We start from the raw sequence: 17,385 nt of genomic DNA on the forward strand, positions 1-17,385 counted from the left end.
CCATCCTTCAAAACCACTTCAAGTCCAGCTCAGCCGGCAAACCTTTGCTGACTATTCCAGCTTTTAGTGAGTTTTAGACTGTTTAGAGAACGACAGAATTTTAGAATTTGACCACCGTTAGGCACTCTCTGGTTCAAATTGCTCATTTTACAAAAGAGCGAAACTGAGGCCCATGGAAGATAAGTAGTTTGCCCAGGGTCACCCGCCAGCTGTGACAGTGCTGGAAGCCACTCCAGGTCTCCTTCCACAACACGTTACGGCCCTGAATCTATAAGCTGATTGCATGTGTCTCCTCCCTCTAACCGGAATGTCACACTCACGGACCAGGACCCGGTCTTCCTTGCCTTTGTGTTGTCCGCTTCACGTAGCACAATGTTGCACATAGTAGGTGCTCAACAAATGATTGACTGATTAAGAACTAATGAATGTTCTCTTTGGACAGCAAAAAACTGCTTAGAAATAGTAAAGAAAGTTAAAAAGAGACCATAAGCTCTGCTTTAATGCAGAATATTTTCTGTAGCACTTACCTAAGAGCAATTACAACTCATACATATTAGAGATTGTCTTCAATTTTTAAAAATAAATGTGCCTTTTAATAATAATCTAAGCCAATGCATCCTCATTAGCCCTTTTTGTATTCTGTTATGCAAACAGAATACTTGTTTCTTTCTCAGGGCAGTAGGAAACTTATCTAGTGACAAAATATATGAATTTGCCTTTCTTAAGTTTCTCCACAAATGGTAAATAGAGCAAAGGAGCATCTTAAACCATGCCAACAAAGACCTCATTAAGTACTTGCTGGCAATTGATCAAGATTAATGTGTGGGTATATTCATTGGACAAAGTGCATGGAAGGCTCTTACTTAATAAACATAACAAATTACAAGGAAATAAATTGGTTCATTACTTTTAATTGGAGCATCCCCAATTGACCACATTATCAGGGTCAAATAGGACAACAGATATGAACCTTGGGAGAATATCACTTTATACTACACATTTATCAATTATCCCTGTAGTAGTATTAATAACCGGTAATAATGACACTCTTAAAAGCAGTACTGATAGTACTAATAGTCTTGTGAAACCAGAAATCACAAGAAGAGGCAGGAGAATGAGTGACAGACCACACAGACATGTAGTGATAAGAGAAAGTCCTCTAGCTCTAATGGAAACACATATGCTAAAAGCTTTCCAAAAGGAAGGTAAAAAGGAAAACAGGAGAAACCAACAGCTATTAAGTTACTATTCTGTGCTGTGCTCTTCACTGTATCACAAACATGGCCTTGTTTAACCCTCACCAACCACCCTGCAGGTGATACTTTCAGCCCTATTTTCTAAGTGAAGATACTAAGATTTCGAGAGGTGAAATCGTCTATGTATGTAAATGGTGAGTCTGAATTCAAACCCAGTTCTGTATGACTTCAGATATCATGGTGGACATTGTTGGTGTCCCACTCAACATCCACTGCCACTCTTCTTTGTTCATAAGACAAAGGTATGGAGCAACTTTGTGTATCCACAGCAACTGGCCTTCTTACTAGCCCCACACGGTAAATCTTGACTTGTTTAGTGACCTCTTGCCAGTGATCGATTTACAGTTTACAGTGACCCACCCTTGGTCAATGGAACATGAGGACCTGTCTGCTCTGGAGGCTTCTGGGAATATTCTTCTTGCTCTTAAAAAGTGGACCCACAGGGGCTTCCCTGGTGGCACAGTGGTTGAGAGTCTGCCTGCCAATGCAGGGGACACGGGTTCAGGCCCTGGTCTGGGGGGATCCCACATGCCGCAGAGCGGCTGGGCCCGTGGGCCACAGCTGCTGAGCCTGCACATCTGGAGCCTGTGCTCCGCAACAAGAGAGGCCGAGAGAGTGAGAGGCCCGCGCACTGCGATGAAGAGTGGCCCCCGCTCGCCGCAACTAGAGAAAGCCCTCCCACAGAAACGAAGACCCAACACAGCCAAAAATAAATAAATAAATTTATATATTAAAAAAAAAAAAAAAAAAAAAAGTCACAGGACAAGGCAGTTCCCATTCTACCACTAAAAAAAAAAAAAAAAAAAATGGACCCACAGAAGAGAGACACTCTTTGGCCTTTGGATATTGTTGTCATTTGCAATCAAGAGGGATATAATTGACCTGCTCACATGAATAGGGAGGAAAGATGGAAAGTACCTGGGTCTATGATTGTGCATTTGAATTGCTGAGTTCACTGACCTAAGATGACCCTAGCTCCAGCCTTCTTGTTATGTGAACTCATACATTTTCCTTTTTGCTTAAGCTACTTTTAGTTTTGCAGGCCAAAACATCTTCCCAAATACAAATTCCATGTCCTTTCAACAAAACTGAGATTGAATTAGAAATGAAACAAAACACTGCTGCCTAAGAGAGATTTTAGGCAAGTTGAAATTGTCCAAAGCATGTGAGGGAACAAGGCTCTCAAAGAAAATAGCAGAGGCCAGTAGGACAGGAAAGTATGTTTACAGTGCCTGTGTGGGCCAAAGGCTTAATACTAACTGCAGGTTTCACCTCTAATGACACCTTTCTTCTGAGAAGCTTAAGGGACTTAGGGCAGAGGGAGCTCTTTGTTTGGGGTAGCTTCTGATGAATGTATTCTCTTTGGTCCTTTAGTTCTCTTCACAGAATGTAGCATCCTTTTGGAATGGGTCCAACCTTGCAGAAAGGAGTAAAAATTGGCCAAGCCGGAAACATGTCTTACCATCCCTTCTTGTCTGCACACTCCATGGTCTGTGTGCATTGCCCAGATTATAGAGGAAATTAAATTACCATTGTTTAGAATTGGTTCCTTGAAAACCGGTCTTATGGGCCTTGATACTTGGCAAGACTGGTCCAGGTTATTGCAGCTCTTTTAAGTAAGGTGGGTACTCCTGGCACTGCTGTGGAAGAGCTCTTAGCATGCTCACAGCAAAAAATGAGAAACATCAGAGTTGCCGTACCTTATAGATCCTTGTGGTTGTAAACCAGAGCAGAATATCTGGGAAATAAGAGTATATATACATATAAACACATTTATATAGAAACAAAGCAAGACCAGCTGCAAAAAAAATCAGTGCATGCAATGTGGAATTAATGAGAAAGAATAGAAATGATATAGCCATTTAGACTTGGGTGCAATTCCTGACTGGCCAATGTGTAACGCTGTGACCTTTGGTCATTTATGCAGACTTTCTCACTTTCAGTTTCCTCCTCTGTTGGCAGTAACAATACCAAGGTCACAGGAGGGATCTAAGGTTTGGAGATGTCATTAACTTACTTCCTGAACATTTACACAATACTCACTGCTCTGTCACGTGGATTCACGTGGATTATCTCAGTTAATTCTCATAACCTTATGAGGTAGATATTTTCTTCCTTTGCCCATTTTTTCAGGTGTGGAAACTGAGGCCTAGAAAAGGACAAATAACTTTCTGACAGTCACACAGCTAGTGAGATGGAGAGAGCAGTTGAATGTGGGGTAGCTGACTCCATTCATCCAGGCAATGATCAGGCACTGCGGATACCGAGCTGAACGTCCTCCCAGCCCAGGCTCTCCACCCAGCCTGAGGAGCTCTTCTCTCCTGAGGCTCATCACCTGCCTCACTTGTAGGATTTCTGAGCACTGACCCATTCTAGTCATCACCCACTCACTTGTTCTGCCAGAATTTTTTCCTTTTCATAATTTGGCCCCAAACTAAAGTTAATAGTATCGGGTAAACTTTTACATCCAAATTTCAGCCTCCTTTGATTTTAAAGGGGTTTCTTCTTTCTGATGAGATCATCTGTTGTTTTAAGGGCTGATGTCGAGGTCTCTAAGAGAAGAAGCCATTGAGATAAAGGCCTCTGCCCAAAGCAAAACTGTCCAATTAGAGGGCATCCATGTGCTGGGATGGGCGTGCCTTGTTGTGCCCTCTGGGTGGCCCACACACCCTCCCCACCACTTCACAGACTCAGCCCATCTTGTTCCTTTCCCTCCTGCCTGCCTCTGTCAGCAGTGAGTGGCTGTCGGGAAAAAGCCCGTTGCAGTTTGCTACCACCACTCACCCACCCCCAACCCACCCCAAACCTTGATACATTCCAATCAGCAGCCTTTGTGGCTGGCCCTTGGAGCCAGATGAGCCTGAGGAAAGCCAGAAGTAAGGTGACTTGCTCCATTCAGCTCAGTGATGCAACAGGAAGCAAGAAAGTACTACTTAGAGCAGCCGGCTACATGCAGGTGCTGGGCTATCTCCTTCCCTAGGCGATTGTGAACAGGATGGGACTTCTTGGCCCGGAATGACCTGTGGAGAGTCTGCATGGAGACAAGAACAAGGTCTGGGTGGTATTTAGACATCCCTTTTCGTTGTGTGTAGGGCTAGGTTTAAGAGGATTGACCCCAGGGAATTCCTTCCCTCCAGCTTACCTTATGAGCTGTCCTAGTCGGCCACAAATCACTCGGGGTGAAGATTCCCACACTGAAGGCTAATCATGCCTTCATCAGAATTTATATGATTTGCTGGTTCTGCAGAATTCTCTTTCTGACCGACCACACATTTACAATGTACTGTTCCTGGACACTGTCTGCATGCCCTGAGCTGTGTCAAGCATTATTAACATCTACAAGCTTTGCTCAAGATTGATGTTTTCGATCATCTGGGTGGTTTTCCCTTTCACTTCACTACATCTGAATTGATATTTTTTACTTCGGTCTTTCATCCCCCTCCCCCTCCCTCCCTCCCTCCCTCCCCCTCCCTCCCTCCCTCCCTCCCTCCCTTCCTTCCTTCCTTCCTTCCTTCCTTCCTTCCTTCCTTCCTGTCTTGCATTTTATCCTACTCATGCAACTGTTACTAATTTCCACTGCTGTCACACTTGGTATTTAAAGATAACCTGACATCAGAATAAGGTTTCTTGGGGCCCTGGACATGACTGTGGGTCCTGGTTTCCTATGACGACACATTCCCATGTTAGCTACAGAATAGGGGACTCCAGGTGATCCAGGTAAGGCTAATTTCTAGGTAAATGGATACAACCCAGGGAGTCCCAGAAATTGTGACACACAGTTCAGGGTGGGTCACACTGTACAACTCAGTTTAATATTGCTTTCTCTGGAAAGCCTTCTCTAAATCTGAAGTCCACATTCCAGGCTGGCTTAAAAAAAAAATCCCTCCTCTGCCCTCCCATGGCACCTTTTGTATTGCTGTTAGACTTACTTGTCTGTTTCTCCACATAGACAGTGAGATCCTTGGGGGCAGAGACTGGGTATCAAACATCTCTGTATCTCAAGTGCCTAGCACATTGTCCAGCAAATTAATAAGTACCCAATAAAATGTTTGTTGACTCAATAAATGAATGAGGTAGACCTGTGAATTCTCTTTGGAAAACACTGGTTCAAATTGACTTCACTTTCTTCTCTTTGGGAAGAAATGCCCAGGCTGTATCAGTACATAATTGATAAAAACCATGGACAAAACGCATTACAAAAATAAATGATATAGAATTAATTAATTTAAAATACCTCAAGGTACTTCATTCAGAAACTGTTAAAGAAAGGGATACATGCCCAACAGACAATCAGACAAGAAATAACAGGGTTTTTTTTGGTTTGTTTTTAGCAAAGTTCATTGGATAGATGTCTCTGTGTCACTTGCTATGGATCTCAAGTTCTGGGTTGTTTGGGTGACCAGGTATATTATAAGTGATGCCCTAAGTGCTATAAAGTTATAAAGGTGAAGAAGAGGAAATTTAAGGCATAGCCAAAGGAACCTCTGAAAAAGAAATTTAAAGATATGCTTAAAGGTCTGCATATAAAGGTATGCTTAAACTATGTTCCCAGACTGTCTTATCTCCTTACAAATCCTGCCTCCTTGTCCTGTGTGCTTCCCTTTCTTGGAGTCAGTTGTCATCTTCACCTTTTCAGTCCCTGCACACATTCGTAATCTCTGCCTCCTTCTAGCTCTCAGCTTTGCCTGGCCTCTTCCATAATCTCTTTTGCAAAAGATATCTCTGGAGGAGTTAATGGTAGCGATGCCTCTTACAGATCAACCAGCACATGCCCTGAGCATCTTTACACATATACCTGTCTCTAACAAGCAGCCAGACATAAGTGGTTTTCTCAACTTAATGGATGATTTGCTGCCCTTTCCCTAAGAACAATCCTAGAATTTGCTGCAGGAAAATTCATAGGCTACTTTTAGGAGCTTTGTAATGGATTGCTACTGGTTGCCAGCATCTTACCTTGGTTTCCTTGAGAGGAAACAATCATGCCTTAGACATGCAAGCAAAATCTGCTTTCTGATGCCAAGCTGGCAAAAAACATGGTCCCAGGTATTGATCTGTGAAAGGGAAAAGGCATCAGGATGGAAGTTTCTAATTTATTACATCTCTTAAAAATAAATAGTTGACAAATTAATGTTTTTTTTATTTTTTCCCCAGAGTACTTGCTTGAGCTGAACTCACCTTGCCAGTCACTCAGCTCTCTGGAAGTTAACAAAAAGGTTTTAAGATAGAAACTGAACTATTTAGCCTTCATTAATCATTCATACTGTTCAAACACATCATCCAGTAACTGAAGAGGGGTTAATGTAGCTAAGCTTGAGGCTGTTGTCAAAAGTAGGTTTAACTTTCTATGAACTCACTGGACACAAAGAATGCTGCCTGCTTACTATTCCAAATGTCACCAGCTAGGAGCAAACGGATGACTACTAATGGTAATTAAATACCTCTGAAGCCATTTGTACCAATAACAAAGAGTTACTGTCAGAACTTGAATGAGGTCCATCTGCCCATTTTAAAAGAATGTTAACATTATATAAGTGATAAAGCAGACAGCAACAGCTAAATAAATAGACAAACAAATAAGTTTGGTGATAACATTTCTCTAGATGAACACTTGATTTCTTTGGTCTTTTCTTTGGAAACAAGAGATTAATGAAAATATTCTGTAGACTTTAGTTGTTTCAGTCCCACTTTGGCCCATGAAGTAATTAGAAGGAGGTTTTTAGTAAAGGTCCTCCATCTATATTTTCAAAGCTGTGGAAAAAGATGTTTATATTCTATTTAACGTTTTTTCTTTCTGCCTTGCACACTTCCTGGATTCAGTTTCTACTATTGACTATTTAATTTCACATGCTCTCATCTCCTTAAGTGAAGGGGGAAAAAAGAGTGTGGATTTCTCTGCTTTCTGTCTTCAGAGCACAGAACCCCACAGTTGCTACTTCTTGCACAGATGCACAGACAGCCCAGGGTTTTTCTTTGGTGGGCTCATCTATTCAATTGCCCCTGAGGCCCCTGCAAGGGGCTGTCTGACTTCTGCTGGATGTCCACTGTGGTTTTCTCTGCATCTTCATCTTTTTCTACTGTGACGAGACAAAATATGAAAAGATATTGCATGAAAAACCAAAGGGTGAAGGGTATCAAAATGCTTTTGAAATGCACCTAAAGTCCTAGAGCAGCCAGAATAAAAGTGTACAGAGGGTTCTGAGAGGAAGCTAATGCATTCATCAAGCCTTTGGGAAAGCAGTTTCTTGTAAAGCTATGGATTTGATTAAATCAGTCAAAGGGTCTTTAATAGCTCTCTTTTGCCAGGAGGTAGGAGTACTTGTATATCTGGTGCTCAGTTCTAGTGAGAAGAGAAAGTGGCAGGTGAAGAAGAGGAATAGCAAGGGCCTTAGTGGCAATTATGTAGTGTGGGTAAATGAGTAGCGAGAACTGAGACATTTATCTCTGCCCTTACATAATGCTTAAAGCAGTGCTGGAGAAGGAATAACGAAACAACATCTTGGAGACAGAGAGATCAAAGCTAAGAAAAAAAAAAATGGATGTGTAAAATGTAAAACGGCAGCCTGTATGAATTAGGTCTTTTTATGTTCCAAATAACAGAAAACTTAAACTATTTAAAATGAGAGAATTTATTGACTTAACGGAACTGGGAAGACTGGAGGTAGGGCAGGCTTCAAGAGTAGTTTGATCGGGCTTCCCTGGCGGCGCAGTGGTTGAGAGTCCGCCTGCCGATGCAGGGGACACGGGTTCGTGCCCCGGTCCGGGAGTCCGGGAAGATCCCACGTGCCGCAGAGCGGCTGGGCCCGTGAGCCATGGCCGCTGAGCCTGCGCATCCGGGGCCTGTGCTCCGCAACGGGAGAGGCCACAGCAGTGAGAGGCCCGCGTACCAAAAAAAAAAAAAAAAAAAAAGACTGGTTTGATCTAGCTCAGAAATGCCATGAAGAACTCTGTCTCTTTGCTCTGCCTTTTGTTCATGGTGTCGGTTTTGTCTTGTTTGATTTCACACATGGTTGCAAGATGGCTGCCAACAGCTCCTGGGACTGCAATCTTTCTCATAAATGTCCAGAAAGAGAGAGAGAGGTAGAGGCTCTTTCTCCCAACCAAACAAAAGTCCTGCATTTCATTCTGATAAGATCAGTTTTGGTTATGTTTGTGATGGGAATGGGCTCAAACTGGGTTGCAATCCAGTGCTCACATCAAGAACTGGGGGAAAGAGATCAATGACGCTCAAACTGTAAAATGGTGGTGGTGGGGAGAAGAGCAGTGGAACAGTGACAGGCAGCTCACAATGTTTTCTGTGACTCAAGTTTATCAATTCTGCATGGTTCCCAAGAAAGGAGACATTCCATCAAGTAAATGTTTCCCTCTTTCCTTAATAGAGTTATCTTAGAAGAATTTACAATATTTCTCAAAGTGTAGTTCATGGACCAAAATTATAAGAGTTGATTAAATGAAGATTCTTGGGCCCTTCCCAAGACCTGATTCATAATCTCTGTGAGTGGAAGCTGGGAATTTGCATTTTTAGTAAGCTTCCTGGGTGGTTTTTATGCCCATTAAAATATGGAAATTTCATAGAAACTTGCTCAAAGATAAAGGTATCAGGAGACTATCTTCTTGCTTTAGGAAAGTTTGATAAAGTTTCTTACAGTACCTTCGCAAACTGTCTTCAACAAAAATAGCCATCAATAATTGCCACCCTAGTAACATCTCATGTTAACACGGACCTTATTTTATCTTAGTAAAATGTTAAAATCTTTTATTATATCTATCCACAAAATGTTTTATATATTTTATGGGGAGGGGGAATACATCTAGCTCTTTGGCATCATGCAGGCAAAAAAATAATGCATTTCATTATTCTCTTGTTAAGGAAATTAAACACATACACTTAAACTTCATCTTAACTTCCTTTTGGATCCAGTGATGGGTATTGCTTATAAATATTATAAACTTATAAATAAGTTTATAATCAAGTTATAAACTTATAAATATTATAAACTTATAAATAAGTTTATAATCAACTTATAAACTTATAAATCTCTCATCAACTTATAAATATTGATGAGAGATGGTTCTCTACTATATTTGGAAAAAGGGCAAGTAACTTCTAACTTTACTTGGTTTCTTTTTTATCATGTAGAAATTCATTTTCTCCTGAGAAAGACGAAAACAAGAATGAGGATTTGTCCTCTGGCTGACCAATGATTTACAGGTAAAATTTTTTTCACAAAATTGGTTGATTTTGATTCATTTTTCCTTATATACTGAGATAGATAAATAATGTTATCTTTATTATCATCCTATATTATCCACTGGTGACAGTGAATCTCAAAGCATGAAGAACCTGAATGAGTTTTCCAATGGATTGGTATCATAGGGACAAAACTTCTAATGAATCATGTGCACGTATTTTAAACTTATTTGTTCATTCAAAAATGTTATTGTGTATCTAGTATATACTAGGCTGTTGTGCTAAATGTTGAGGATATAGTCATCAGTAAAATGTATGTGGTACCTTCCTTCGTGGAGTTCATAGTCTAATACTGTGCTATTCAATATGGCAGCCACTAGTCACATAAGACTATTTATATTTAAATTCAAATTAAAGGAAATTAGAATTTAGTTATTCAGTTGTTTTAGTCACATTTCAAATGCTTAACAGCCATATGTGGCTTGTGGCTATTGTGTGAGACAGCACAGAAATTGAATATTTTCATTGGACAACACTGGTGGTAGAATCAAACAGATTTCAATTCAAATCATGGTTCCAACACTTAGTAGTTGTATGATCTTGGAAAAGTTACTTAATTTCTCTGAGCCTCAGTTTCCTGATTTCTAAAATAGGGATATAATAGCTATGTACAGCATTATAGTGAAGATTACATGAGATAATGTTGGTATAAAAATTAAATGAGATAAAGACTTTTAGGTGAGTAATTAGCATATGGTAAACACTCAGTAATTCTGGACTATCATCATCATCTTGAGCACTGAACATTCTGTTGATCATAGAAGCATTTTATGCTATTCAACAGATGCTGGATGGATGGGAGAAGATGGATCTTGGCTGTGGTGTCCTTGTCACCCAGACTCCATTCTAGAGTTTGCCAGTGAAGTGCTTTTAGATTTCTTGTGCTTGTTTACTTGAACTATGAACTGCATGGGGTCACAAATCACCCTTTCAGTATATTAGACTGCTTTTAAATATAAGAGAGGTTTGAGAACCACCCAACTCTTTCTTCTAATGTTAAACAACAAACCAAGGGACATAATGACATTGTGGCTTTTAAAACATGATATTGTAGTAAGTAGGCACAGCTAATGGGGTGAGTTTATTAACATTATCTTAGGCAGAGTTACCTGCTAGTGCAGAGTAACAAACAGTTTTTATCTCCAAGGCCAGTTGCAACTGATTTGTAATAGGTTCCTATAGAGCTTTTGAGAAGTATTATAAGGCCTATCAAAACATAACAAGGAAAAACTCTGTGATCAATTAGTGATGTCTGCCAAGGGCACTGGAGTTAGGAAGGGTTGGCATATATTTACATATTTATCAACCTTTTTTAAAGGCCAAGTTGATTAAAGAAACAAGTAGGTTTCTTGGTTTTGGTTGCTATTGCTAATTGCAGCCATCTTCAGTAGATTAAAGTTTATCTGTCTGATGTTTAAAATTACCTCAGGCCTATTTTCTCTAGGGTATAAAATCCTGCACTACTTGAAGGCAGGGAGCAGGGACAGTGTTTTACATTTCACAGTCCATTAGTTCAGGTGACAACTCTTGAGATATGCAATTCATGCTATTACTTAGCTCCCAAATTAGTGAGAGCTGGGAGGAAATAATAAAAGATGTAAAAATCTTCCTAAAGTACGATTATGCTGTGTCACTCCCTACTCAGGAGCCCACAGTGGTTCCCTGTTGCTAATGAGCATCTCTTTTTAACTTTGGAGATATTCTATAAGCCAGCTCCACATCCTATGTTTCTAGACTTATTTTTTACAACTCACCAACATCAGTAGTCCACTCCAGAGCATCCCAAAGCTACACAGTGCCCAGTTTATTTTTCTTGATAATAGTTCCATATTTGTTGGTTTGATCTTCCCAAACAGATTATTTGCATTTAAAAAATAGGGTTACATCGTACATGTCTTATAAACTTCCCAATGCATTGACTGCAACAAAAAGTAGGCACTAAATGAGAAGACCCCTGAGGATAGGGGCCTTCTTAACAGTCACTGGACTCAATAAATATTTGTTGATCTTGTTTCTTGTTTGCAGTATTTCAATAAATATTTGATTGATTCCCTGATCGAAAAGAGAAACTGAAGTATTCCTGTTATTTTTCTGTTATAAATTCATTGTAGCAGGTATTCTGTCTGTTTGTGTAAAGGAAATAACATGATGTTGTCTACAACAGGGGTTGATTGACATTGGAAAAAAAAAACCCACATCATTCTTCTAACAGTTTCCCTGAGGCAGCTTTTTGGGAGAGACCTGAGCATCTGACTGATTTCTGAAGGGTGATTTATGGTATATATGGCTAATGAGAACAGGGCAACTCTGGATAGATATCTCTAGGTATATCTTACAGCTATAAATTATGGTTAATAATCACAAACTAAAAATTCCAAACCCTTAATATGTTAAGAGATTTGATTCATAAACACTTTTACCCCAATCTTGAAAAATTATATTACCTCAATATGTTGTAAAGCAGCAAAACAATTATTAAAAAATTGGATTCTTTTTGCAATTATTTTGGACTATGGATTAAAACCGTATTAGAGTCATTTACAACCCCCAAAGTTATTTATTTTCTTTTGTTCCAACTAAAACCATGAATGATTTAAAGGGGAAAGATTGAGAAAGGGTGGGCATGTATGAAGCTAAAGTGATATTGGTTTTATTAGTAAAAACATGTTTACATGGGCTTCCCTGGTGGCGCAGTGGTTGAGAGTCCACCTGCCGATGCAGGGGACACGGGTTCGTGCCCCGGTCTGGGAAGATCCCATATGCCGCGGAGCGGCTGGGCCCGTGAGCCATGGCCACTGAGCCTGCGCGTCTGGAGCCTGTGCGCCGCAATGGGAGAGGCCACAACAGTGAGAGGCCTGCGTACCGAAAAAAAAAAAAAAAGTTTACATAGGAATTGTTAAATATAAAAGAAAACAGCTTTGTTTAGCAACAAATAGGCAGGTGTAGAACTATAATTTTATAATATTATTGATGATCGTGGGGAAATTTTACTCTTAGTACTGTATTTAAATCACAGAAGTATTGTAAAATAATTTGAATTCTGTAAATGTGAAAGTATGTGACATTCCTTCCCTCTCTCTTTCTCTTTCCCTCTCTCTCCCCCACCCCCTGCCCTGCCACCATCTCCCCCTTACTCCTAAATTCATCTGATTATGTTAGATCTACCTTCTTACTCAAAACAATAGCTTTACAAGAAAATTCCAATGTGGAATTAAATCCTGGCATACAAGTACACAGATAACCTTTTTTTGATGAAGGAAGGTTTGTTTTGGGGTCCTCCCCAGTAGGCTAATATCTGAATACTAGAATGAGGCTGTATATCAATAATCCTAAGTAGGAGGAACACTGTGGCTCTGGTCTTATTCAACTACTTTACAACACCCAGCGCACAGGACTCTCTCTCCCTTCCACGGCTTTGTACATGTCATGTCTTATTGCTATAACAGAAGCACTCTTTCCTGCCTGTCTCACCTCGGTAACTTCTATTTATCCATGAGGTCCTGATTAGCCCCCATATACCCCAACACCTGCCCCCAACACACACACCCACACACAAACACCCCTACCTTTGGCTAGGTCAGGGACCCTTTCTCAGTGTGCTCACAGCACTCTGAACTTGCCTCTTTCATAGCGGGTGAAACCTATATTGTCACTTGTCACCTTACTTGGTTTTCTTCACACTTGTTCCTTGAGGACAGGGAGATGTTTTAATTTCCACAAAATGCCAGCACCTAGTCCTGGCATTGAATAGAAACTCTGTGTGTATTGGTTTAATGAATGGATAGTTGATAAAATCTTATTCAAAATTCTCAACAATTACTGAATAAATACAAGCAGTTTTATTATTAGATTACTAACTCTTCAAGGGTGAGAACTATGAACTATGTTTATGAACCCTCAGTGCCTACAGCAATCTTTTGCACACCGATGTATTGAAAGAAATGCTTGTTGCAGGGTTGAATTGCTACTTTCAGATATAATCAATAACTATGATAAGGTCCTTGATATTTCTTAATTAGTAAAAGTTGGGGCAGAGGGAAGTTGGTTTTCTCAACAGAGGATACTAGTTTGTAAATTTTATAGAAATTATCTGTTGTTGCTTCTAGAGCAAGTTTTCCAAAATTTATCTGATAGTGAGAATCATCCGAGGGCCAGTCACAAAAATATAGCTCTCTTGTTCCCACCCCAGACCTACTGCATTAGAGTCTCCAGGAGCGGGGATTTTCCTCTGACTTGAGAGGTTTGGGATACTATTCACAGGACTTAAAAACAGTTTTACCTAAGTGCTCTGATAGCCACATTTTATATTCAAAATTATAAATTTGCTTTTTCCTCAGATTATACAAAGTACATTCTATCTTAGTGCATCAGAATGATTCCAAATACTAAAAAGTTTCAACTTAGTAGAAGTCCATGATAATCAGGATTCCTTTGTGAGCCAGATTTTCTGATTTGATTAGCCTTGGGCCTGTTCCAATTAAATTTAAATACAAGCTCAACAAGAGACAGTGAAACTTCAAAAGCATCTCATCAAGGAGAAAACTGAGAATGGCTCCTTTTCCAGGGATTTGGCCATTCCTACAAACTGATGGTACTCGCCAGGTGAGTCTTTAACCTTCTCCCTTGCACACCAAACAGGCACACATGTGTGTAACAGCTCCCTGCCACCACCGTAAAGCAAATTACGAGGAACAAAGGACATTAGCCTTCCGGTGCTTAGGAGGGAGGTACCCTGCAGAAACACACAGGGGACACAGAGCAAACAAGGAAGAACCAAGCGGCTAATGAACAGGACAGGAAACTAAACCAGAAAAATAAACAGGCAGAAAAAGCAACTGGTGACCAAACAAAGGAGCAGGATGACTCCGCCGAACCCGGGAGCCTGGTGCTCACCTGGGGCACACCTGCTGAACAGGTGAAGGGAAGCGGCTGGGGCTGAAGCCTTCTGTGGGTCCCAGCCCCCACTGCTCCACACCCTGAAACAGCGAGGGTGGCAGAGTCACCAGGAGAGAGCTGTGTCTGTGGCTCCGTGCTCTTTTGCCCTGATGGAAGACCCATAAATACTTTATTACGAAGAGCCCATAGACAAGGCAATGGTTACAGCAAACAAGTAGCAGGAAGAATGGACTGAAACTCATCAAAGCTATAATGTTCACTTAATTAAAAGAAAGCTTCTGCTTCTGCTGGGTAACTAGGTTCAACTATAGCCACATTAGAGGTGAGGATGACAGTAAGAGTGGTTATCAATAAATATTTGTAATTTGTTTGCAATGCAAAAATCCTTTCTTTGGGAGGCTCCAATGTAAGTGGACACACATATTAAATATAACTAACAAATATTTATTAAGCACCAATGCTATATAATGTACACATTAAGTATATTTTGTTAAAGACAGTCAACCCGACAGTGATGCTGCATGTGTAAAAGTGCCTGAAAAGAAAGGTTTGATTATTAACATGTTTCTCAAATGCTCATTTGAAGTTTATTTGGGGTGGGGTAGAAGAGTGGGTAGGGAATTGTCAGAGAATATTCAAAAGATTGATTCTCTTTATAAAGGGACACAATGAAATTTGCCATTTTTCTGATTCATACAGAGCTTTCCATGAAAAGTTCTATTTTTTTAGTGAAATTATATTTGTCCTGCTTGAAAACACTCTTGCACATTTTCTTAAGGAAAAAACTTCAAAGGTAAGTTAGAACCATTTCTATATTTCTTAACTTTAGCTTAATCAGAGGGGGAAATGTTTTTCATGGCTATAGAGCCAGAAGTGAGGTTGATGCACAAAATTTGAGCCATGAAATCTTATGTTTCCAAAATGTGAGGCACAAATTTACCTCTGCAATTTCTAGCAGCCAATGAAAAGAGAGAAGCACTGCCAGTTACAAGATCTAGTATATACATGAAAGCAAAAACCAAACCAATTCTTCAAACCAAGAACAAAAATATGGATACTGAGATTAGAGAGAAATGTCTCCCATACCTGCTCTTAGAGAGGATTCTGAGCAACAGAAAAAAAAAAAAAAATCTGTACAGTCCTTATGATAAATATCCTTTGCTTCAATTTCTTATTTTTAATTTAAGCTATCTTGCCGAATTGTATGAATTACTGTAAGAATTTAAATCTGTTTAGAACAAGGTTGGGATAAGTCAAGAGAGAGAAAAATATACCTGTCTGAATTAGGAAATGGAGACCCAACCTTCTGGAGCCCCTTTTCCCTTAGTTTTCTAAGTAACTGTTCAGTCTCACTGTTTCACTTTTCTAAGAAAAACTTTGGGAATGCCTTCGTCACTCTACAAATAAAAGTCCTTTTGGATTATTGTACCAGAGAAATACAAAGGTGTGGCTTTCTTAGCCCTGACAGTTCTGGGCCCGCCCTGTGGATGTCCAAGAAAAGGAGCTAAGTCTATGTCTCTCCATTCATGTTGACCTTTAGACAGAACACACCATAGAGAATAGCCTGGCACTTGAGCTTATCAAAAAAGTAGACTTTTTTTTCCTCACCCTTGGACATTTGCTCTTTTCCCAAAACCGGCCTGTACTTTCCCATCTCTGCACCTTTGCCTGACTTAGTGTCTGCCTCTGGAATGCTTTTCCCTTCCCACATCTGTGTCTTGTCAGCTTGTAGAAATCATACATCTTTTCTAGGTCAATCCAAATGCCACTTCTTCCAGGAAGACTTGTCTGCTTACCCAAATGTGATCACCCCTGCCCAAATCTCCCAGAGTTCCTCAACTAACATAGAATAAGAACACTGCACTGCATCTGAGACACCTATGGATAAGCTTTATTTTGTCGATGTGATCAAAAGTTCCCTGGGTGGGCTTCCCTGGTGGCGCAGTGGTTGAGAGTCCGCCTGCCGATGCAGGGGACACGGGTTCGTGCCCCGGTCCGGGAATATCCCACATGCCGCGGAGCGGCTGGGCCCGTGAGCCATGGCCGCTGAGCCTGCGCGTGTGGAGCCTGTGCTCCGCAGCGGGAGAGGCCACAATGGTGAGAGGCCCGCGTACCGCAAAAAAAAAAAAAAAAAAAAAAAAAAAAAAAAGTTCCCTGGGCGATTTTTTTTTTTTGCAACCTCCCGTGAATCTGTAATTTTTCAAAATAAAAAGTTAAAAACAATTCCCTGAGGATATTCAACTTTATACATCTGTCCCCAAAGATCTAGGACAGTGACTGGCACTCAGCAGTAGACCCTTGACAAGGACTGTGGAGTAATGTCCTGAGTGAACATTGAGGCGCTACATGTGAATGGGCTTTAAACTTAGAAAACCTGGGTTTGGGGCTTAGCTTTCCTTCGTACTTGGGAAAATCTGGGACAAACCGCTTAGTCTTTCTAAGCCTCAATTTTTCATCTGTCAACTGAGAATAATAATGTCACTTCACTGGGCTATTATGAAGATTAAGTGAGATAATAAATGTGCTACTATTTCATTAGCTGTAAGCACTGTGGCCATGTTCGTTATTATTATGATTGGTACTAAAGCAACTGTATATACACAACCCTCAGAGTTGCCCTCAGTGTCAGTCAGTTGTAGGTGGAATAATTCTACGACAGTTTTAGCTTGTCACCCTTCCTATCTCCTTGTCATACTTTATGACATTCTAGAAGCACTCTTTATCTTTCGATCCCTCCCTACTGTCCCCAAAATGACCTATTCTATCTTCTTCATTAGGACTTAGAGATAGTTGGAAGAACAGAAAACCAGAACACCTTCATAAAGTTGTGCTCTGGAGCATTTATAACATGACTATATGTTTATAGTCAAAATATTTCTAATTCAATTTATGCTCTGAAAATCATTATTCAGTATGAAATATTTGTATGAAGAAAGGCCCTAAAAAAAAAGGCCCTGACTTATAAACACCAACTCATGAACAGTC

This window comes from Hyperoodon ampullatus, assembly GCF_949752795.1.
Source record: "Hyperoodon ampullatus genome assembly, chromosome: 5".
In the NCBI taxonomy this organism is placed as follows: domain Eukaryota; kingdom Metazoa; phylum Chordata; class Mammalia; order Artiodactyla; family Ziphiidae; genus Hyperoodon; species Hyperoodon ampullatus.